This window comes from Pan troglodytes, chromosome 12 (genome assembly GCF_028858775.2).
Source record: "Pan troglodytes isolate AG18354 chromosome 12, NHGRI_mPanTro3-v2.0_pri, whole genome shotgun sequence".
Taxonomy (NCBI): domain Eukaryota; kingdom Metazoa; phylum Chordata; class Mammalia; order Primates; family Hominidae; genus Pan; species Pan troglodytes.
Window position 1 is genome coordinate 47,395,077 of NC_072410.2, and position 23,587 is coordinate 47,418,663.

The 23,587-nt window shown below is 39.1% G+C and overlaps 1 long non-coding RNA gene across 1 annotated transcript; it reads right to left on the reverse strand.

Annotated features, from left to right (window-relative positions):
- Window positions 1-1,178: 1,178 nt before the first annotated feature.
- Window positions 1,179-4,695, reverse strand: LOC107971694 (uncharacterized). Its single transcript, XR_010149090.1, has 4 exons — window positions 4,555-4,695; window positions 3,655-3,884; window positions 3,074-3,143; window positions 1,179-2,655 (listed from the first exon to the last, which is right to left on the reverse strand). It is a non-coding gene; the product is annotated as an uncharacterized LOC107971694 (long non-coding RNA).
- Between the last annotated feature and the right edge of the window lie 18,892 nt (window positions 4,696-23,587).

The following is a 23,587-nucleotide window of genomic DNA, read 5'->3' on the forward strand; positions in this document are numbered from 1 at the left end:
TGACAGGAAATAATAGTCCTACTTCCAATGTGCCACTTCATTTCATTATTATTATTATTATTATTGTTTAATGAACGAAAGCAAAAGAGCAATAGCATAAATGACTTTAGTCCTTGTTGGAAAACAAACAAAAGAATAGAAACTGAGAAATTTAATGAGCCAGCAACTTACCCATATCATAGAAACAGTATAAACCAGCAGTCTGATAGGAAATCTGATTTGCTAAGTCCTGTGTTCTACCATCCTGCTCACTGATTTTAACTTAAATATTGTTGGTCAACCTCATGAGCCAGAAACTGAAGCTGGGATTTTTGTCTGGCTTGCTGCCCAAACTATATTGGGGTAACAAAGTCAGTGCACAGGGTATGGAGTCAAACACTTTGGATTTAAATCCCAGATCCAACTTAGTAGGTATGTACTCATCTCCATATTAGTTAACTTTTCAACCTCAATTTATAAAGTAAGGGAAAAAGTCACCTGTCATTATACAGTTGAGATATATATCTCAACTTTTTGAATATATATCCCAACTGTGGAATGGAGAAGTACTTATTTTATTGTGAGAAATACTTGAAAAAGAGAAGGGGGGAACAAATGTTATGGTTGCAGCAAATCAGTGGACAGAGTCCTTGGTGTTGGTCCCATTATGGAACAGGAAACTCATGATCAGACTTAGGTGGTGTTCAGCTCAGTTCAGATGGAGAAAGTAGAGGTAACAAAAGCACCACAGACAGATTCTGTGACTTCAAGCAGCTACATCATTTATAGCTATGCATCAAACTTGTATATGGCACCACTTTAAGAGCTCTTGATTTTGATGGTCTTAATGTTACTGCTGATTTGATTTGAGCCGGTGCCTCCTGCCAACAAATATAGGTCCCTGTTGACCCCAGACTTAGGAATTATTGTATCACTGTGTTCCAAGTACTCATGAATTTCCATTAACAAAAGCAGCATCCTCTTTCAAAACCCAAGCGTCAAGACCTGGAGCCTATAAATATTCCCAGTGGAAATAATCTTTCCATTTATCAACCTAAACTCCAGGATAGGGAATGTAGCTTTGGCAGTTCTTTCAACAAAGGGGATAGGAAGGATAAAAGATGACTGAGAAAAAGATTAGAAGGATACAGTTTAGTTGGCGCCCTCATAACATGCCTCTGAATATTAAAGCTGACAAGTAGATTTTGAGTTTTTATTAAAGTCATTAGTGAGGAAACATTCCCCATGATATAATCTGTTCTGTTTTCAAGTTCCAGAAAAAAATAGCACAATATTTTCTTTAATGTTTCTAGCTCCCTATATCTCAAAAGATACATTCAAAATATTTTTTAGTAGGATGAAATGTTCTGTTGGAAAGCATCTCCAAACATACATATTTCTCTCATTTTTTTGTTTAAATGTCATTTCCTCCATCTGACTCTTAGTTTGGAAGAAATGCCCCTCCTATATTCTACCAAAATTTACCCCATTAAACTATTTTAGGAATTTACACTTATAGCACTGTATTAGGGTTGCCTATTTACTTGTCTGTACCTCCCTCAAAGACAGGCCATGCCTCTTGCAGTGACATACTTGGTGCCTGCTCAAGGCTTCACACATAGTAGGTGTTCAAAAAATATATGTTGAATAAAAGATTAGTAATATTTTAAATTCTTCATGCATAAACTTTTCAGGTTAGGAACTGAAGCTGTGTTTGTTTTGCCAATGAGCTGAGAAAACAGTTCTTGGCAGAAAACCATGAAATGGCCTTATACTTGAGTTAGTGCCACATACAAGATGGGAAGGCCTGGTATGAGACTGCTACAGCAATGGGTGAGAGAGAATGAGGTCTGTGAACCACATGTCAGTGAGGGTAGAAAAGAAGAAATAGATTGAGATATTTAAAAGGTAGAATTGAAAGTATGTGGTGATGCTGTAGTATCATTACTGGATTTAGTTTGCTGCTCATTCTAGAATCAGCATTCATTGAATGCAGTGTCCTATTCACATTTATTCTTCCCTGGGCCAACTAAATGCGGTGTCTTGACACATAATAAAACTCATTGAATATTGAAATGAATAAATGAATGAATAAAGAAACATTGTATTAAGTTCACCAATCCAATTTCTACCCTGCAGATAGGTCTTAAATCTGTCTCTTCTCACACAATCTCCCCTTCAGTAATTCAGTTGAGACCCTCATGATCTTCCTCTTGGAATTTGACAGTGGTCTCCCCAGTGGTAGAAGCCATATGGTACTCTTAAGACATCTCCCCTCACCTCTGAAAACAGCATGATACAGTGGTAAGAGACAGACTTGGATTTAAATCCTGCATCAAAAATTCACTGGCCGTGTGACCTCAGACAAATGGTTTAATCTCTCTGGACCTCAGTGTCCTCCTGGGTAAAATGGAGATATCAGTAAATGCCTCCACAGAGTTGTCTAAGGATTTACTGAGATTATGCATGTAAATAATTGGCACATTGCCTGTGAAATAGATATTCGGTAGGTGTGGATATGCCCTTCTCCTCCAGGATGAAAACCATCACATGTACAGGTGGTCAATAAAACAATTCTGTATCCTTTGAAGAACAGACGAGTGCCTGATTCGTCTTCCTCTTGCATTTGTGTGAGCTGTGTCTCTGCCTGCTGCAGGCCCCTGCCCTGGCTTTCACCTAAATAAATGAATGTAAAGTTTAGGCTCCACATCTTAATCTATTTGGGCTGCTATAACAAAACACCTAATACCAGAAAGTAGGTAGCTTATAAACACCAGAAATTTATTTCTAACTGTTCTGGAGGCTAGGAAGTCCAAGATCAAGAAACTAACAGATTTGGTGTCTGGTGAGGGCCCATTCTCTGGTTCATAGATAGTACCTTCTCACTGTGTCCTCGCATGGCAGAAGGGCAAATAATTCTCTTGGCCCCTTTTATAAGGGCACTAATACCATTCATGAGGCTCAATTCTCATGACCTAATGATCTCCCTAAAAATCCCACTTTCTAATCCTATCATCTTGGCAGGTAGGATTTCAACATATGCATTTTGTGGGGGCACAAACAGTCAAAGCACAGCATCCCACCATAAGCTTACCTGCCAATCTGGTCTTTAGTCATTCATTCCTTTATTTAACCATTTTTTCAACAAATGAATGGACAAATATCTGTGGAGAACATGAGCAAGGCTGTGAGGGCACAGTTCCTTATCTTCACAGAGCTTTCAGTCTAGTGCAAGATACACATAAGTAAGCAGAAATTTGCAATATCATGTACTAATGCTATTATGGGGGAAATATAGGAAACTATGGAAGCAGGCCAAAGGGTAACTACCCAGGATCGAAAGGCCAAAGGGAGCATCCCTGAGCATTGTGATCAGATGGGAGGGGTGAGTAAGATGTCACCATTTGAAGAGGCAGGTGGGAGGAAGAGAGGAGAAAAGGGAACTCCATGTGCCAAAGTGCAGAGCTGAGAGAAATGATGTGTGCAAGGAGATGGAAGGACTTCATAGTAGGTGCAGACTACAGAGCACTGCAAGAGGTAAGCAGATGTGCGGTTGTGGTGTCAGTGTCCACATGCACAGATGGTACCTAGAGGGCAGAGAAGGGAATGGGATGATAGGAGTTCAGGGAGATCTTTATCGTACACAGGACTGCCACCTATTTACCATTCACTCACCACCCCACTCTTTTTCCTATGCTCTGTCTTCCTTCTCTGTCTTTTACCCTTCACTTGTACACTGAAAAGAAATGGATTCTTGTCAGTTGCTTTAAGCATGGAGCTGAAAGTCCATCTATGAGGATCTTTATGCTATGCTTATACTCTCCTGTGACAATGGGTAAAGTTTTGTGTGGAGTTATGGGCAGACTGCAGAGATCACCGGCTCATCCTTCTTGGCTGCCTTATGCCTGTGAAAGAAAAAAAGAACATTCAAAAACTTAGAAATCTTACATATACAATTCATTCTAAACTGTGTTGGAAAGACCCTGCACTCAACAGTGAACATGGCTGGGCCTTGTGAACAGGTCAGAGGGTCAGAGGGTGCCAAGCTCTCATTGGAGATCTATCTCCTAGAATGCCTGCCCCTCTGAGTGCTTGATGCATGGTCACGTTCCTGCCTATAGTGGCTTGGGTTAGCACAATAAGCCCCTATTTTTTAGAAAAGTAAACTGAGACACAACACTTGCATATTAGCCACATTTTTGTTTTTCTTATTTTACTTATTACCAGTTATCTGTGACTAAACCAAAATAGCATAGACCCACTCCACATGTAACATGTATCAGTTGATATAAATTAAGGTTTTATTATTGATTTAACTACAGCTGTCTTAATGATAAGTAAATGGTGGAAAGTGTAAGTGTATTTGTGGTTTCCCTCTAAGTAATGTATATCACCTCATTAGTTCAACATGAATTCATCTACCATAAATTGAGGGCTTATTCTGTATAAAATGTTCTGCCAAACACAGGAATGAATGTTCCATGGCATTTGACCTCAGAGAATATACCGTCTGGAGGGAAAGATGAACACATGCATAACTAGCCAATTTCCAAGTCATTCTGTGGTCACACCAACCTGCTTGTGATTGGATTCCCAAATTACACCTCTGGACCTTTCTGTCTCTCTTCTGTCGGCTCAGAACCATCTCTGTGCCTTGCTTCCAGGCCTGCCCTAACATTTCTGCAGCCCAAGGCAAGAGCATAAATGGAAGCACACCTATCAAACATGCATACATTTAAAAGTTATAAATCAAGCCAACAAACTGTTATGTAAAAATGCATTCTGTCTTCCTATGTGACAAATATATCTTCATAATGACCTGAAAGCCAAGCTCAGATTTAGAATTTTCAGGCTCCTTGGATTTTTCCATGCTAGAACTTACTGCTGTAGAATATGCCAGCCCACTCCACTGCTCTCTGCTCCCTGGCTTTCTCCAATTCAACAAACGCTTTTGGGTATAGATGTATGGACCACTTAATCTAAGCTCCACTCACCCTCCCCAACATCACCCCACAGCTTGGGCCTAGGGTACACACACTATCAGCACATTCTGGCCTTTAAGAGTACGGACTTGGGGAAAAGGCCAGTGCAGGCCTGGAAGGGAGTTTGGGGATGTTTGGGTAGGGAACTCTGGGGCACTGGGTGGTTGAAACCGGGTCTAGAAAGCAGAAACATAGGGTGGTGCAGAGCTAGAGAAAGGCCACAGCAGGATCCTGAAAGCATGGGGTACCCTTCTTGGCCCATGTAAGGACAGTACTGCCAACCCCATTCTTTACTTGTGTGGTGAACTTGGGCTTATTCCTCAAGATCTAATGCAAGTATTTCCTCCTGGCTAAATTCCTATCTTTGTGACATCACAGTCACTATACCTTACACATCCCTTTTGACTGAGGGTTCTGGAAAGCAGAGACTATTTCTGTTTTTCATCACATTTTTGCCCCCAGCACCTACATAGGGGTTAACATTGGAAGAGCTCAATAAATTTCTGTTGAATGAATGCATGAATGTAATCCCAAATAGTGATGTGGAATTGTAATGAAAGATATCAAGTGACCAGGAGGCTCTGAAAGGTCCTCCAAAAGGAGGTGTTATTGGAGCTGAGCTTAGAATGAATGAATAAGATTCTGGGAAAGAATTCAAGGAAGGAATTTCAAAACAGAAGGGAAGATATTTTCCATATACACAACTCAAAATAAAGTGTGTAGACCAAGCATTTCATTCAGATATCTACCTAATATACATGGAAGATATAATCATTTATAGCTTTGCTTAAGATTTTTATTCTGTTTTATTTAAGTATGTTTTCAAAATCTACGCATTGCAAAAGTAGTTGTGGCTCTTTTAAGATCGAGGATGTTCTGCCAGACTGATGAGGCGGGGGAAAACGGCTGGAAGCCTGCTAAATTGTTAGAAAGGAGATGAATGTTATGTAAATGTAAGTAATTAATCAGCAAGCACCTAGAAGCCAAATACCTGATGTGAAGAGACATTCTTTGAGAGGGGAAAATTGCTCTCCTCTGATTAAAAATGGACTATCAGACAGCATTCAGATTCATCTTTTGCTTCTAACTTTTTCCAAGCTGTCTGAAGTTGAATGTAATCTTCCCCCGCTCCTCAACATAAAGAAACAAAAGAGGAGCTGTAAGACTTGAGCTGAGAACTAGTTGAAGTTCATGGCTAAAGAAAGAGGAAAGAGAACAGCAACACCAACTGAGCTCTCTAGGGAGCTCAGGGTTTTGAATTGATGTCAGGCAATCATGTTACAATTGAAAGTATAGGACATTCAAAATTATGAAAACAATGATTTTGCAAATATCTCTTACCTGTTGCCTGCCCCAATATTCATCCTCTGGTCTTCTGAAACAAACCTTCCTACATGATGGGCACCAGCCCAGGTGGTGGAGGAGAGCTGCCCCCGTCATTACACCTCACTACAGAGGTGTGAACATGCCCTCATTACAGAGGTGTGAGCATGCCCAGGCTGGAGCTCATCCTCCCAGCCTCAGGAATTGAGTCAGAAATGGGCTGAATTGAGCCTTCCTAATGGCTTTACTTGGGAAATGTATTATTTCTTGGAATTGCTAGCTGGTAAGTCCCATACGCTTGTAGCTGCTATTGACATCTTTCCTGACATGAGCAGAGGGCCTTAAGAACTCCAACACAGAAGAAAGCAGATTCAAAAGATGGAGCAAGAACAATAGATCCTGACAACATCGCTTGTGATCCTGTTGTGTTTGCCTGGTGACTGTTAACCCACATATTCCACCCTAAGTCCCCTCTATTTACTCAAACAAATTTGCATTTCTGTTGCCTGTAATAGCAACTGTTCAGATTAATAGAACACAGAGATTTCCAGTGGTTACTCAGATTCCTAAAGTAGATGATTATTTCTTGTCCTGAAAACGATATTTTCTATAGACTGCCTTTATGTGTTTAATAAAATTTATGCAAACCTATTATGTTCCTGTAAGCATACATGTCTTAGATAATAAAAAGATGAATAAAACTTAACTTATGTCTTAATAGAGAACACAATTAGTCAAAAAAAATCAGTCTAGGAGGATAAAGACTCTTAAAAATAAAATTTAGGTTTGAAGTATTCCATTAATAAATTTCTAGGCCTTAATTTTAATCACATAAAATTTAAAATATTTCAAGTGACTGTGGTTATTATTCAAAGCCAGAAGACACACAGGCTTTGTATGAAAAGTTTTTTGCTAGCTTAAATGTGTCTGTTTCTTTTGTGACACATAAAATGACTGAATATATTTTAAGCTTACAATAAAAATACAAACTATTTATAAAATGAAAACGTAGAACATTACATATAAAAACACATGAAAATGCAGCCACAGCAGTTACCAGAGATACATGTTTGGCTGTAAATATGGTCATTATTGAAGAAAACAATTACTATAGATTCATTAAGAAATTAGAAAATAAGTATAAAGATACTAGAAAAATGTAAATAATAAGATCAGAAGCTAATATACTTAAAAATAGAGGGAAAAAGCAGAACTGAGATATTCAGGACAAACTCTCTACATATAAGCAATAGAATATACACATATGACAAGTCTAATGAAAAAGAAAAGTGAAAACACAAAAATCCAAATTAGAAGAGATTCAAAAATTATAAAAGAAGATTATGCATAACTTCACTCAATTTGAATATCTCAATGAAACTGATGAATCTCTGGGTCAAAATAATTACTTCAAATTGAATCAAGGATAAGTAGAAACTGAAACATATCTAATATGGTTTCTGGCAGAGGGCAGGCATTCAACAACTTGAATGCATGAACAGAGAGGAATTGGAACAGGTGTCAAAGTACAACTTGTAGATTATTTTTCATGAGAAGTAAATTCACACTTTCAAGGGCTTAACATCTATCACACTCTTCAAATTGTTTCAGAGTTCAGAAAATGACATAAGGTGTACAATCTATTTTATGAAACCAGCATTATCTAGAACAAAACCATAGATAGCAAAAAAGAAAATTACAAACACATCTTACCTATGAATATATATTAAAGCATATGAATATATTTTCATCTGTTTGTGATGATATCTCATAAAAGTGGATAATTGGATTTCCACAAATCTAAAGGCTCTGTTTGAATTGTCTGATTTTAAACTAAGACTTTTGGGCATAAAGAGCATTTGTTCTGGGTGTTCCAAGAATGCATCTCAAAGACATGGGCGGTAATTTTCTACATAAGCCAAGATGGGTGGGGGTGCATGCGTGAATGTCAGGAGAAAAATCCTGTGGAGAGTACAATGACAGGGAGAGAGAAGCAAGATGCACACACACACAGGAAAACAAACAACACAGTGGTGATGTCAAAAAATACTCCAAGTCAGAACTCAAGGGAATCTTTCCAAACTGCAGATCCTAATTATGTTCAAACTGCTTCTCACATGGTTTTCATATAGAATAATTTATTTATCATGGTTAACATTTCTCCTTAGCAATGTGGCAGTACAATGCAAGTAGACTGATTACTAAGAGAACAATTCAAATATAAAAATTATAATACTTAGAAATAAGCATAGTTAGAATTGTATAGAACCTTTGTGAGTAAAATTTAAAACAAAAACAAAGAAACAAAAAGACTTTGAATTAAAAGTCCAACATATAACTGAATGAAAAAGATTTAATTTTATAAAATTGACAATGTTCACCAAATTATATCTATTAGACTTTTTAATCAAAATTCTAAAGGGAGATTTTAGGAATTTGACATATATATTTAGACTTTTCTGAATGAATAAAAGGGCAAGAATGTCCAATAACATTTTAGAAAAGAAGACTAATTATTTGTCTTACAAGATAATAATAATTATTTTGAAAATAATTATTTTTATTTTATATATTTAAGAAACACTTAATTTACCAATAATCTATGTGCACTCACTATAGAGAAGATCACCCAAACTTATTTTGGTAGAAAAGAATAACAAATTATGCATTTTTATATTTATATCAATATGATTGCTTTAAGTGATATGTTCCTTGCTTTATTAAAAAAAGAAAAAAAAAACAAGGCCAATCAATAAATCTTGAAAATGTGTTTAAATTTTCACATCTTATATTGTATAACAGCTACACAGTCATTGTTATACGATTTTTTTCTTCCGATCTATTTTTTAAACCATAGAACGACACACACGCACGTATAAAAAATGTATTTTTTTCCCCAGAAACAAAGTGCAAACCGAAACCATAGCCATGATTTTGTTTATTTTCTTTCCTAGTCACCAAATTACCCAATTTGCCCCAGTAATATAAGGAAGTATTGGCAGCTCCCTCATGGCTGATAAGAACTTGAAGAGGGGACAGATTTATCAGATAAATGTAAATTGTCAGATACTCTTTCCAGATGACCTCAAGATTAGTTTTGCCTGCTGGTAAGGGTTGCGCCTTTTGTTCAACTGCATTAAAGAGTCCATTTAGAAAACTTCAAAACTCTTTATTTCTGCCCGAGGATGCTGTCCTACCGACTGCCCCTCTGGAGATGATGCAAAAAATCTCCACTTCTTTTTAAGTATGGGGAGTAATTTACCCAAGCAAAGCAATAAATTGTGTTCAGAAGTAACTAAACTCAGCATGCCCTGTAGTTACTGCTTGGTTCTGCGATTTCAAACCTATAATTAGATACGTTGTTAGGTTTTGCCAAGCTTTAATGACCTCCATTCTGTTTATGACAAATGCTGGAGAGCCACCCCCTGGGGGAATCCTGTGGGGCAAATGCTGATGACTTGATGAGGGCTCGCTTTATTTATTTAATCTTGAGATACAATTTCCTCATTTTCAGATTGTTAAACATTCCAGCATGTCAGCATAATGTATGTGCATCATGCATGGTATGTGTGTGGTGGATAGTGTGGGTGGAGTATGTATTGGCAGCATGGGGAGTCATCAAAATTAATCACTAAATGTGCAAAGACTGGATTGGAAGTCATAGCCCTTTGGGTAATGCTCTCCATGGCTGTACTTTTGATTCTCAAGAGGTGGTTAATGAAAAGTTGGGCAAAGTTGTGTTTAGTTATGGTTATTTAATAAGTAGATAAGCATTTATCATGTGAGTAGTACAAAATGACCGTTCATAACCTCCTTGGGAAGACAACACAACATAAACAAAACAGATAAGGATGAAGCAGGCAATGGAGAGCTCTTCAGGAAAGACTTCCCTGATCTTTCCAGGCAGAATCAAGCCCTTACACAAGCCCCATTACTATACTTAGTGCATTGCAATAATTACTTCTTTACACACTTGCCTCATTCACATATAAGGTAAGCTCTCTGGGAACAGAAACTATTCTTGTTATTATTCCATTCTTAGTGCCTTACATGGTCCTGACATGAGACAGGGGCTCAGAAAATGGGAATGACCATGTGAGTTAATGAACATGGTACAAGGTCACCTCTATACTGGAGGAAAGATCCTAATGGTTGTTGGTAGAGAGAGTCAGTAAAGGAAGCCTTCAAGGGTGGCCTGAGATGCATGGGTAAGACTTTATACCCACTCTAGATGCAGCCACAGTGACTAAAGGACTGGTATAAACACCGGACACTTTCAGTTGCATGGGGTTATTAGAGAGTATCAGAAAAGGTCTCCTTGTCTTCCCCAAAAAAGTATTTCATTAATTGGCCTTAAACTCTTCTGGAGTAAGATAACTCTGTTGAAACTGAAACACCTTTGAGAGACTAAATGCATCAACATCTTATAAATCATCACTATATTAGATGATATCGTTTCCGGAACACTTTTTCCCCTTAAATGGAGGAAGGAGGACGAGGATTGACACACGGTATTCTGCGTGAGGAAGTAGGTCTGGGAAGGATCCTCAGCACAACCAGAAGTGGCCTAAGAACATCACCCGGAAGTAGGTTTCTAGAAGTAGTGGAAGGCAGCAAGTGAGCAGAACCCCCAATACAAGCTCAATAATTTGCCATTTTGTTTTGAGCTAATCCTTTTTACTGAATACACAGACACAGGAAAGTAGGTTGCCTTTTGCATTATCCCTACTTTCTGTGTTTCCCTGTGTTAATGGAAAAGTGACCTGGAAGTTACAGCAGAGGAGGGCAGAATCTGGAATTTTTGATCTAACTTGAATAAGAAGTGTTCGGAGAGTAAAGGATGATTTGCAGCTCCCCATAGCTACAGGGAATAATGGGTCTTAACTGTATAACAAAGAGAAAGAATCAAAGCACAAATTTGGAATTTTATTGTCAAATTTCTGAAAGCAATTTATTTAAATATGTAATTTTATTACAATTAATGGTTCTACTTAAGGTGGAAAAATTAGTCTATGGACAAGGTTGCAAGCCTCCATAGGTTATGAGTCTAAGTGGCTGCTAGAGGAGAGAAGAACTCAGGCAAAATCATGACACAAAAGTAGAAGAAGGCACAGAGAATGGGGTCCAAAGCTTTGAAGCCCAGTAGAATCTGGGTGGAAGGCAGTGAATAAAAGGAGGGAAGAATCGTGAGAAAAGTTAACGCAGACCACAATGAGACTCTTCACGAGGTGCCAAAGGAGGGCTAATAATTTGGCACCCCTTCAAACTGATATGTTTACATTAGCTTTACCTGATGTAAAGTAACCCACTCTGACTGAACTTAGTAGCCATTGATAACATGTTAGCAAATTATATTTAAGTTTATATATACATATGTCTAATTTCATTGTGCAGTCAAATAACCTTTTTTTCTCAGTTACGACTGTTAAGGAAACCGATGACAGTGCTTGTCAAAACATCACAGAGTGGAGAGCTAATTACAGGTTTCAGCACCTTTCTTCAAAAGTCTGTCTTTGTGACGTGATGACCACTGAAAAAGCGAAGCAGATGGGAAACTCTTCTTTTGGATAAGAAAAGCATATTTGTATGAGATTTTGAAATGCAAAATACACACGATAGAATATTCTCCAGCTTCCCTCAAGGCTTGCTCTCCCAGCCCGTCTTTTCTTCTTTGCTCTCCCATGTTGATTACAGCTCCTTGTTGATTATTCATTTCTGGTTCTCTTTTTGATTAGGTGCTCCACATTTGGCGATTCTTCTCATTCCAATCCTTCCTTAGTGTCTTCAGCCCATCTCAATTTTTTTTATTCTAATACATTTGGTCTCCTCTTTACAGTTTATTACCATTCTTCTCTTACAGTTTCTAAAAATTCTTACACATAGTCTTTCCATTTTCAGGGCCATTACATTTTAAGCCTTTATTTGGTGAATCAATGCTCATAACCATAAATGATTCTAAAGATTGCATTATCATATTCTTCATTGGCTCATCATTTTCAGTGCTTAATAATGAACAGGCATGGGTTTGCCAGTGAGTGCTGAGGCCTTTAATGATTATTGGCTGGAGTGATCACGTGAAACAACACTCAAACTTTGTGGAAACATACCAAAGCACTTTTTACATATAGATATTTATTCAATTCTTAGTGAAGAAGAAAACAACCTAAATTACTACTAATAAAAGTGTTATACTCCATGTTTTATTTTACAATTAGGGAATGTATTACATGTCATTTTTCAGAGCAGACAGTTCCTGGGTAAAGCATATTAAACCAGTTAAAATTATGGCTAATTCAGCTTATTGCCTTTTTCAGGCAATCAGCTTTTTGTTATGCATCACTTAGTTTCAGAATTGTAGCTTGCCTGACCTCTGGCTTCACTGGTCTTGGAGGCAGCGTTTGGCCTTGGGTTGCACCATGAAACTTACACAACTGCATTACAGAAATGGCCAACAAAGGGAGATGGTGCTGGTGAGGAGCATGCTCCCAAAAATTTCCATGAAGTTTGGTGGAGAGAGGTTCCAATTTATATTTCACTACTGAGAAAACTGAATTAATCGACACCATTATTCAGATCTGCATCGGTGGTATTTTTTAAAAAGGTATTACCTGCCAAAGTATTGCTTAGGTGAATCAACCCATTCACCTAAAATATAAATTTTAATCAAGTACCCCACAAAAAAACATTAATCTCAAGCCACCTACCTCTACCTTTCCCAGCCCACTTTTGCTTGACTCTGATTCTGAAAAGACTAAAAGTTTTCAGTAATTCCAACATCTTTTGTATAAAGATTTTATTAAAGTATTTTAAAATTTATCTACTTTTCCTTTCTGACTCCCGAATCAACAACCCTTCGATCCTGACCCAAATGTGAGTCAGTTGATTCCAAATAAGGCTGAAAACTCTTGAAAAAGTAAAAATGCAAACACTTTTTTTCTTTAGCCCAGACAGGAATTAGAAACTGCTGACTGCATCCATTTTAAACTCAATTTAAGAAATAAACCACTTAGCTACCCCAGTGATTGTTGACAAGGGACCAGTTACATCCCACTCCCACACTTTCCTTGCTTAGGCTGCCTAACCACTAGGTTTTGTGAATTAAAGAGGAAAAGAAAGAAGAGAGATTGAGCTCATCATTGAAAAGGAAGCTATCAGCAGATCTGTTTGGTATCTTTACTTTCTAAAGATAGCAAGGTTAAGTTCCACTGTGGAAATGATGACCTGAGGAGGGAGATGGAGGTTGGGTAGAGTTAACGTGGTCCCGCTCTTGGTGCGTGCTTGGTTGGAGAACTTTGCGGTGCCCTTAGCATGAACTGGGTCCCGTGCTAACACCTCATTTGCAGGCAATGCTACAGTGCCAAGGTTGCAAACTTGGCGGCTTGAGGCCTGTGTCCAACCCATCAGACTTATTTGTTTGACCTTCACAATCTTAAATAAAAATTAAGCCAACATTTAAAGATCAGACAATTACATATTAAATCTCCTATTTCTGCCTTTTAAAATAAAAAAATCAGAAAAGGCAACAAACTCCAATTCCCCAGAGCTGAGTAGCAGCTGTCCAGCCTCCAGTTGGGCCCAGTCTCACCATTTACAGCTCTTCCTTTGATGTTGAGTTTCCTTTGCCATTTAGCATGATGTTTTTTCGCTGCTGCTTTTCTCAGTAATCATTAAAAAATTATGTCTCAAAAGTCAGAAAATGAAAGGCAGATTGAGAACTTTCTCCCCCAATATAAATGAGAGAACATGTTTACTTGTGGAAGTGAAAAATATATCCATTTGCTTAATGAACAAACAAGTTAGGTCTGTGTCAAAAGAAGACAGCTTAAGGTTCCCAGCTATGCTACCAATTTATGTTACCCTCATGGCTCATGTGGGTGTTGGAGTTTGTAACCCCTGAATTATTTCTTACATTCTCTACATCAGTGGTTCTCAACAAAGGGGTACAGAAGAATATCACAGTCAACCAGGTGGCTTCTTCAAACTACACGTCCTTCCACATGGATGATTCTGGGATGCCTGCCCCTCTGGAGCCCTATCTGATTACAATTGTTGTCTAGGAAATTCTGATGTAATTATCTAATAGAGAATTCCTCATTCATATTCAACTCCTTGTTCATATTCTGGTCTTTAGATGACATTTATTGAAAAGCATCTTGATGTCTTTATTTCGATTCTTCTGCCCTGTTTCACCCCAAAGTAAGATCGCTGACAACTCTGGCATTCAGGTATCATACTGACCACCCATAGGGTATGTGTATAAATGGTGGGAAGCTGCCAAGAAGCCCCCTCTGATTGTGAAGTTCTTGTTTCAAATGGTGTGTGGTAATCAGAGTGGGAATAAAAACTGCCTGACACCTTTGAAACTGCAGTAGGATGGTTAGCAAAAACTCAGGATATCTATAGATGTGTGGCTAGCCAATTTGAGAACCTGGGGAGCTTATTAAAATATTGGTGTCCGGGCCTCATTACATTGTTTTTAATTAATAATTCTGGGGTAGATGTTGAGAGACTGAATATACAAATGGACAATGGCCAGAGCTACATAAAAATAGAATTCTGACCCACAACCTCTGTAGCAACCAATCCAGGAAAACAAATCATAACCTCTGTAGCAATCAGCCCAAAATGGCCAGGATTTGGTTAGCTTCCCTAATGTGTGTCTTCCTTCCAACTTAAGACCAGCTGGAGAAAGCCAAATATGTACCCCTAACCAATTGCATGGGATGCTCTGCTTTTAGTTAGACCATCTACGGCATGCCCCTGCCAACACCCTCCAATCAGGACACAATTGAACCCTTCCCTTTTGCTCACTATAAAGCTTTTACACTTCCCCGCCTGCCTTTGTGTTTCTGCCAAATGCAAGTGATAGTGGCTGGCTTCCTTGCTGTAATGAGCTCTGAATAAATAGCTTTTGCTTGTTCCTATTTGGGTAGTCTTCCCTTATTTTCAAAGGTTCCAGGAATCAGTACATTTAGCAGCCTCCCCAGACAATGCTGTTGCACAACAACATTGAAGAGTCACTGCTATAGAACACTCCTGTGTTTCCCAAATTTTTCAAGAATCACTGTATGTGTGCATATGTGTGTGGGGAGTAAGTACAGATTCTCGTGTCTCACCCCAAGATCCAATTGAAATAGAATTTCTGGGAAGTGGCCTAGGGTTTTTTTTTCTTCAACTTTTTAAGTCCAGGGGTACATGTGCAGGATGTGCAGGTTTGTTACATAGGTAAATGTGTGCCACCGTGGTTTGCTGCACAGATCAACCCATCACCTAGATATTAAGCCCAGCATAGGATTTTGTTTTTTAAAAAATAAGCCTCCTCCTCCAGGTTGTTCTTATTATTAAGGACATGTGGGAGACTCTGGTCCATGGTGCTGTCCATAGGCTTGTGTCAGGTCACAATAAAAGCACCTAGAACATTTGTTTTAAATAGAGACTTCTAAGCTCTACCATAACGTTGTAAGTCTAGGCTCTCCTAGTGATTCCAATAGGTCGTATGTTCTAGGAGGCCATACTCTACTTATATGATTCGCAAATGGTAACGTTCATACATATCCCCTGGGAATCTTTTAAGAAGGCAGATTTTGATTCAGAAAGTCTAGGTACGGCTGAGATTCTGTATTTCTAACAAGCTCCCACATGACACTTCTGCTGCTGGTCTGCTAACTAGGCTTGGAGTAGTTAGCATTGGCTGCAGAGTGGAACCACATGAGGAAAGAGCCCCAAGTGTGAGACCTAGTGGGCAGCCAAGATTTGGAAGACTAGTTCATCTACACACTGCTCAGCCACGTGACTGGAACAGTGTTTTCACAGGAATGGCAGCACAAGCGATCTGAACAGTGCTCTGGTGAAATCAGCACTGACCTGTGCCTGACGTCCTATACTCCTCAGCATGGCTTTATGGGTTCTTGCAATTTTTCCTGTGGGTGTGAAAATGCCTGGAAGTCCACTCAGTGAGCTTTGCAGTGGTTGCTCCGTAGGATTCCTGTTGAACTGCCTTGCCTTCAGCCATGGGGAGATTTTGCTGAGGGGTAGGCTTAATGGTGGCCCTGAATATTCCTGCTGCCCAGCAGCTGGGAAGTAGTTAGCTGAGCAAGATTCATCTTCAATGACGAAGGGGATTTCCACAAGGTAAATTGTTCTAACCTCAGAGATGAGTGTGATTGGATGCTCCCAACTTAAAAAAAGAAAAAAAAAAGGTACACAAAAAAAACCTGGTGGTCAGATTGGTTTGTGTTCAATCTTTTGTCCCTAGGCTTTCACGACCAATTACAGGGGCAAATGAGACAACAGTGTTGTTGCTGATGAGAAGGCAAATCTGGATGGGTTATAATCACAATCCACCCTTCACCAGATGGCTTCCTCTGTTGCCAGGCATTTGATGAGCCATTTCATGAAGCCTCTTATGGGGATGGGTTAATGCCTGAAAGCCTGTGGATTTGAATGTACCAATGTGAAGGTGCTTAATAGATCCTTGGATGCTTGGCTCATTTTTACTTAGAGGATAAATAAGCTGGTACATAATACAATCTAAGAGAGCTTTTCCAGAATAAAACTACCTCACACCTGAGGATTATGTAGCTTTCAATTGATCATGCATGACACCAGAAAGGAGCAAATTTGTGATAATAGGCCTGGAACCATATTACCATGAGTCCAGGGACACATGTTTAAAAATCATCTTTCCAAAATGTGTTACATCATAATAGATCAATTGCAAAGGTCTCATGGCTGATAAACACCCCAGTCTGCCTGTGCTCTGTAATTATCTAGAGCAAAACATTCTGTTTAGTGAATGGCCTTTGTTTTCTTTCCTATTTTTTTTTTTTTTAATCTTTTTGGAGAAGAGTCTTACTCTGTCGTCCAGGCTGGAGCGCAGGGGCACAATTCAGCTCACTACAACCTCCCTCTCCCAGGTTCAAGAGCTTCTCATGCCTCAGCCTCCCAAGTAGCTGGGACTACAGGCACATACCACCACACTTGGCTAATATTTTTTTTTCTTTTATGCATTTTAGTAGATGCAGGGTTTTGCCATGTTGCCTAGGCTGGTCTCAAATTCCTGAGCTCAGGTAAACTGCCTCCCTCAGCCTCGCAAAGTGCTAGGATTACAGGCATGAGGCACCGTGCCCGGTGGCTTGTTTTCAACCACATTGAAATAACGTATAAATAAAAGGTATCTCTAAGAAATATTCAGATATCTGGAGCCTGGATCATGTTAGAAGAGGCCAGGATAAGCTAGAGGCTGTTTGTAATTATTATGATGTGCTACCTAATTCTCAGGCAGAGGTTGGGAGGTTAGCAGGGAGAAGGCAGCAGAATGTCCATGTGGAAAAAAAATCTTTATCATCCACAAACCAGTGCATGTCTGGTTTCTGAGAAATAAGATCTCTCTCAAATATTGATATCCAGAGGCTGGTCTAGTGGTCATGAATCACTGGACATGAGTCATTTCTATATAGATAGATAGATAGATAGATAGATAGATAGATAGATAGATAGATATTATAGAAATATATATATATTTCTATAGATATATATATATATATATTTTTGTAAAAAATACACCAGGTACCTTTATTTTAACAACAAACTTGATGTGTGTTCAACTCTTTTCTGAACAGAGAGTTCCCAAAATAAACTAAGTAGCAGATTACCTTATATCAATGTTTAGCAGATGGTGAGTGATACAGAAACTCCAGACCAACCAAAGGAAAAAAATTTATAGTAAAGTTTTGCACTATAAGATGGTATAGTAGACTAATATTGCTTTCTTTATCTTATCTCACCACTGTATTTTAATACCCAAGAAGATACAGAACAAGAAAGAAAAACTAGCAAAAGTATTGAATTCAGAGATACAAGAAACCCGCACGACACAGTCTGGAGAATTTCTTTTTTTGTTTGGTTGGTTTTTTGTTTGTTTGTTTTTTTATTTATTACTATTATACTTTAAGTTTTAGGGTACATGTGCACAATGTGCAGGTTAGTTACATATGTATACATGTGCCATGCTGGTGCGCTGCACCCACTAACTCGTCATCTAGCGTTAGGTATATCTCCCAGTGCTATCCCTCCCCCCTCCCCCCACCCCACAACAGTCCCCAGAGTGTGATGTTCCCCTTCCTGTGTCCATGTGCTCTCATTGTTCAATTCCCACCTATGAGTGAGAATATGCGGTGTTTGGTTGTTTGTCCTTGCGATAGTTTACTGAGAATGATGATTTCCAATTTCATCCATGTCCCTACAAAGGACATGAACTCATCATTTTTTATGGCTGCATAGTATTCCATGGGGTATATGTGCCAATTTTCTTAATCCAGTCTGTCATTGTTGGACATTTGGGTTGGTTCCAAGTCTTTGCTATTGTGAATAGTGCCACAATAAACATACGTGTGCATGTGTATGTATAGCAGCATGATTTATAGTCCTTTGGGTATATACCCAGTAATGGGATGGCTGGGTCAAATGGTATTTCTAGTTCTAGATCCCTGAGGAATCGCCACACTGACTTCCACAATGGTTGAACTAATTTACAGTCCCACCAACAGTGCAAAAGTTTTCCTATTTCTCCACATCCTCTCCAGCACCTGTTGTTTCCTGACTTTTTAATGATTGCCATTCTAACTGGGGTGAGATGGTATCTCATTGTGGTTTTGATTTGCATTTCTCTGATGGCCAGTGATGGTGAGCATTTTTTCATGTGTTTTTTGGCTGCATAAATGTCTTCTTTTGAGAAGTGTCTGTTCATGTCCTTCGCCCACTTTTTGATGGGGTTGTTTGTTTTTTTCTTGTAAATTTGTTTGAGTTCATTGTAGATTCTGGATATTAGCCCTTTGTCAGATGAGTAGGTTGGGAAAATTTTCTCCCATTTTGTAGGTTGCCTGTTCACTCTGATGGTAGTTTCTTTTGCTGTGCAGAAGCTCTTTAGTTTAATGAGATCCCATTTGTCAATTTTGGCTTTTGTTGCCATTGCTTTTTGTGTTTTAGACATGAAGTCCTTGCCCATGCCTATGTCCTGAATGGTAATGCCTAGGTTTTCTTCTAGGGTTTTTATGGTTTTAGATCTAACGTTTAAGTCTTTAATCCATCTTGAATTGATTTTTGTATAAGGTGTAAGGAAGGGATCCAGTTTCAGCTTTCTACATATGGCTAGCCAGTTTTCCCAGCACCATTTATTAAATAGGGAATCCTTTCCCCATTGCTTGTTTTTCTCAGGTTTGTCAAAGATCAGATAGTTGTAGATATGCGGCATTATTTCTGAGGGCTCTGTTCTGTTCCATTGATCTATATCTCTGTCTTGGTACCAGTACCATGCTATTTTGGTTACTGTAGCCTTGTAGTATAGTTTGAAGTCAGGTAGTGTGATGCCTCCGGCTTTGTTCTTTTGGCTTAGGATTGACTTGGCGATGCGGGCTCTTTTTTGGTTCCATATGAACTTTAAAGTCGTTTTTTCCAATTCTGTGAAGAAAGTTACTAGTAGCTTGATGGGGATGGCATTGAATCTGTAAATTACCTTGGGCAGTATGGCCATTTTCATGATATTGATTCTTCCTACCCATGAGCATTGAATGTTCTTCCATTTGTTTGTATCCTCTTTTATTTCCTTGAGCAGTGGTTTGTAGTTCTCCTTGAAGAGGTCCTTCACGTCCCTTGTAAGTTGGATTCCTAGGTATTTTATTCTCTTTGAAGCAATTGTGAATGGGAGTTCACTCATGATTTGGCTCTCTGTTTGTCTGTTGTTAGTGTATAAGAATGCTTGTGATTTTTGTACATTGATTTTGTATTCTGAGACTTTGCTGAAGTTGCTTATCAGCTTAAGGAGATTTTGGGCTGAGACGATGGGGTTTTCTAGATATACAATCATGTCGTCTGCAAACAGGGACAATTTGACTTCCTCTTTTCCTAACTGAATACCCTTTATTTCCTTCTCCTGCCTAATTGCCCTGGCCAGAACTTCCAACACTATGTTGAATAGGAGTGGTGAGAGAGGGCATCCCTGTCTTGTGCCAGTTTTGCCCATTCAGTATGATATTGGCTGTGGGTTTGTCATAGATAGCTCTTATTATTTTGAGATACTTCCCATCAATACCTAATTTACTGAGAGTTTTTAGCATGAAGCGTTGTTGAATTTTGTCAAAGGCCTTTTCTGCATCTATTGAGATAATCATGTGGTTTTTGTCTTTGGTTCTGTTTATATGCTGGATTACATTTATTGATTTGCGTATATTGAACCAGCCTTGTATCCCAGGGATGAAGCCCACTTGATCATGGTGGATAAGCTTTTTGATGTGCTGCTGAATTTGGTTTGCCAGTATTTTATTGAGGATTTTTGCATCAATGTTCATCAAGGATATTGGTCTACAATTCTCTTTTTTGGTTGTGTCTCTGCCTGGCTTTGGTATCAGGATGATGCTGGCCTCATAAAATGAGTTAGGGAGGATTCCCTCTTTTTCTATTGATTGGAATAGTTTCAGAAGGAATGGCACCAGTTCTTCCTTGTACCTCTGGTAGAATTCGGCTGTGAATCCATCTGGTCCTGGACTCTTTTTGGTTGGTAAGCTATTGATTATTGCCACAATTTCAGTTCCTGTTATTGGTCTATTCAGAGATTCAACCTCTTCCTGGTTTAGTCTTGGGAGAGTGTATGTGTCGAGGAATTTATCCATTTCTTCTAGATTTTCTAGTTTATTTGCATAGAGGTGTTTGTAGTATTCTCTGATGGCAGTTTGTATTTCTGTGGGATCGGTGGTGATATCCCCTTTATCATTTTTTATTGCATCTATTTGATTCTTCTTTCTTTTCTTCTTTATTAGTCTTGCTAGTGGTCTATCAATTTTGTTGATCCTTTCAAAAAACCAGCTCCTGGATTCGTTAATTTTTTGAAGGGTTTTTTGTGTCTCTATTTCCTTCAGTTCTGCTCTGATTTTAGTTATCTCTTGCCTTCTGCTAGCTTTTGATTGTGTTTGTTGTTGCTTTTCTAGTTCTTTTAATTGTGATGTTAGGGTGTCAATTTTGGATCTTTCCTGCTTTCTCTTGTGGGCATTTAGTGCTATAAATTTCCCTCTACACACTGCTTTGAATGCGTCCCAGAGATTCACATAGGCTCAAAATAAAAGGATAGAGGAAGATCTACCAAGCAAATGGAAAACAAAAAAAGGCAGGGGTTGCAATCCTAGTCTCTGATAAAATAGACTTTAAACCAACAAAGATCAAAAGAGACAAAGAAGGCCATTACATAATGGTAAAGGGATCAATTCAACAAGAAGAGCTAACTATCCTAAATATATATGCACCCAATACAGGAGCACCCAGATTCGTAAAGCAAGTCCTGAGTGACCTACAAAGAGACTTAGACTCCCACACCTTAATAATGGGAGACTTTAACACCCCACTGTCAACATTAGACAGATCAACGAGACAGAAAGTCAACAAGGATACCCAGGAATTGAACTCAGCTCTGCACCAAGTGGACCTAATAGACATCTACAGAACTCTCCACCCCAAATCAACAGAATATACATTCTTTTCAGCACCACACCACACCTATTCCAAAATTGACCACATACTTGGAAGTAAAGCTCTCCTCAGCAAATGTAAAAGAACAGAAATTATAACAAACTATCTCTCAGACCACAGTGCAATCAAACTAGAACTCAGGATTAAGAATCTCACTCAAAACCACTCAACTACATGGAAACTGAACAACCTGCTCCTGAATGACTACTGGGTACATAACGAAATGAAGGCAGAAATAAAGACGTTCTTTGAAACCAACAAGAACAAAGACACAACATACCAGTCTGGAGAATTTCTAATGACTGCCTTGTCATTAGATTGAGAAACATACTGAACTGCAGACACCCTGCCTTACCTCATCCCCACCACCTGCTCCAGCAGACACACCTCAAGAGTGCGTCACTTGTCACACAAAGGGGACTTTCTTCTGAGCAGTCGGGGCCCTGTCACTCCCCCCCACCTACCACACAGCAGCATCTCTATTTTCATTCAGGCCCAACTTTAAAAAAAAGAACCCAGATGAGAGATCTGGCTGTGGCACACTGCAATCTGGGATATGTTCCATGAAGGTTCAGGCGCCACATACACAAAATGAATAGCTGATACTCCTCCTTCATCAGAGAACTTGTGAGGCAGAAAGCGGGGAAAGCTCATCTGAGTCCAGCAGAGCTCCTCTGGGGGACATCAGGTCAGGCCCCAGTATCTGGGCCAGATGCAGTACTCATCAAAATTGCCTCTCAGTCCAGGTTGGAAGAGGGAAGCTGCAGCACCCCGTGGCTAGAAACAGGAGAAAGATCTCCCCTACAATTCTCTAGATGATAAATCTCAAGACAGTTGTTCCCTAAAGCATTACTTAACTAAAAAATAATATAAAATAAGCAAACATGGGCTCTAAGAAAAAAAAAATTCAGGTTAAGAGGATGATTTGAAGGCTCAGAAAGAGCACATCTTTGAAAATTACTTGCTATAGGAAACAGAATTTTAAAATAAAATGCATCTGGTTGACTCTTCATTGACAAAGCGGAAGCTCCCAGGGATGAGAGGTTGAACACTAAATTACACCTCTTTACACCATGTCAACTTGAACACTGTGGGAACCCAGAGGCCCCTGCTGGGCTCCTGTGAGTCAGATCTGTCTACCTGGAGGCTGATGCAGCGACGTGAAGATCTGGCAACTGGGGTGGACACAGCCATCAGGGAAATCAGCAGTGACAGTAGTGGGAAGCCAGGGTGAGGAAAAGCAAAAGAAAACGGGGGTGTTCACACTGAAAGCAATTTCCTTTCTTATCACCTCATACTTGTCGTGCTTTTGACACATTTTTATCGACCTTGGACTGCATAGAATATTAAACTTCCTGCATTTATTTGTGTATAGTTTCATACGCGTGGATTCTTTATGTTATTACTTTGGAATATAGTGTGGCATTTCCTCAAACCTTCTCGTCTTTTGCTCAAGCATGGGTTTAAGAGCAAATAAACACACATACTCATTTCTGTTGTTGTGGGTGAGACAATAGTGTCATCATGTATTTATTATGTGTTAAGCATTGTCCCAGGCTTTTAAAATTAAGATACACATGTAATTCTAGCAACAACCCACAAGATGGGTGTGATAATCCCTCCTTTGTGGATTGGGCAACTGGCTTCCAAGAGGGTAATGTAACTTGCTCAAGGCCACACAGGGAAGGCAGGATTTGAACTCAGGTCCACTTTATTCCAAAGCCCTGTCTGCCATAGCCATACTCTCAAAACAGCATACTCACAGAAGTCACTACTTGTCTCCACAA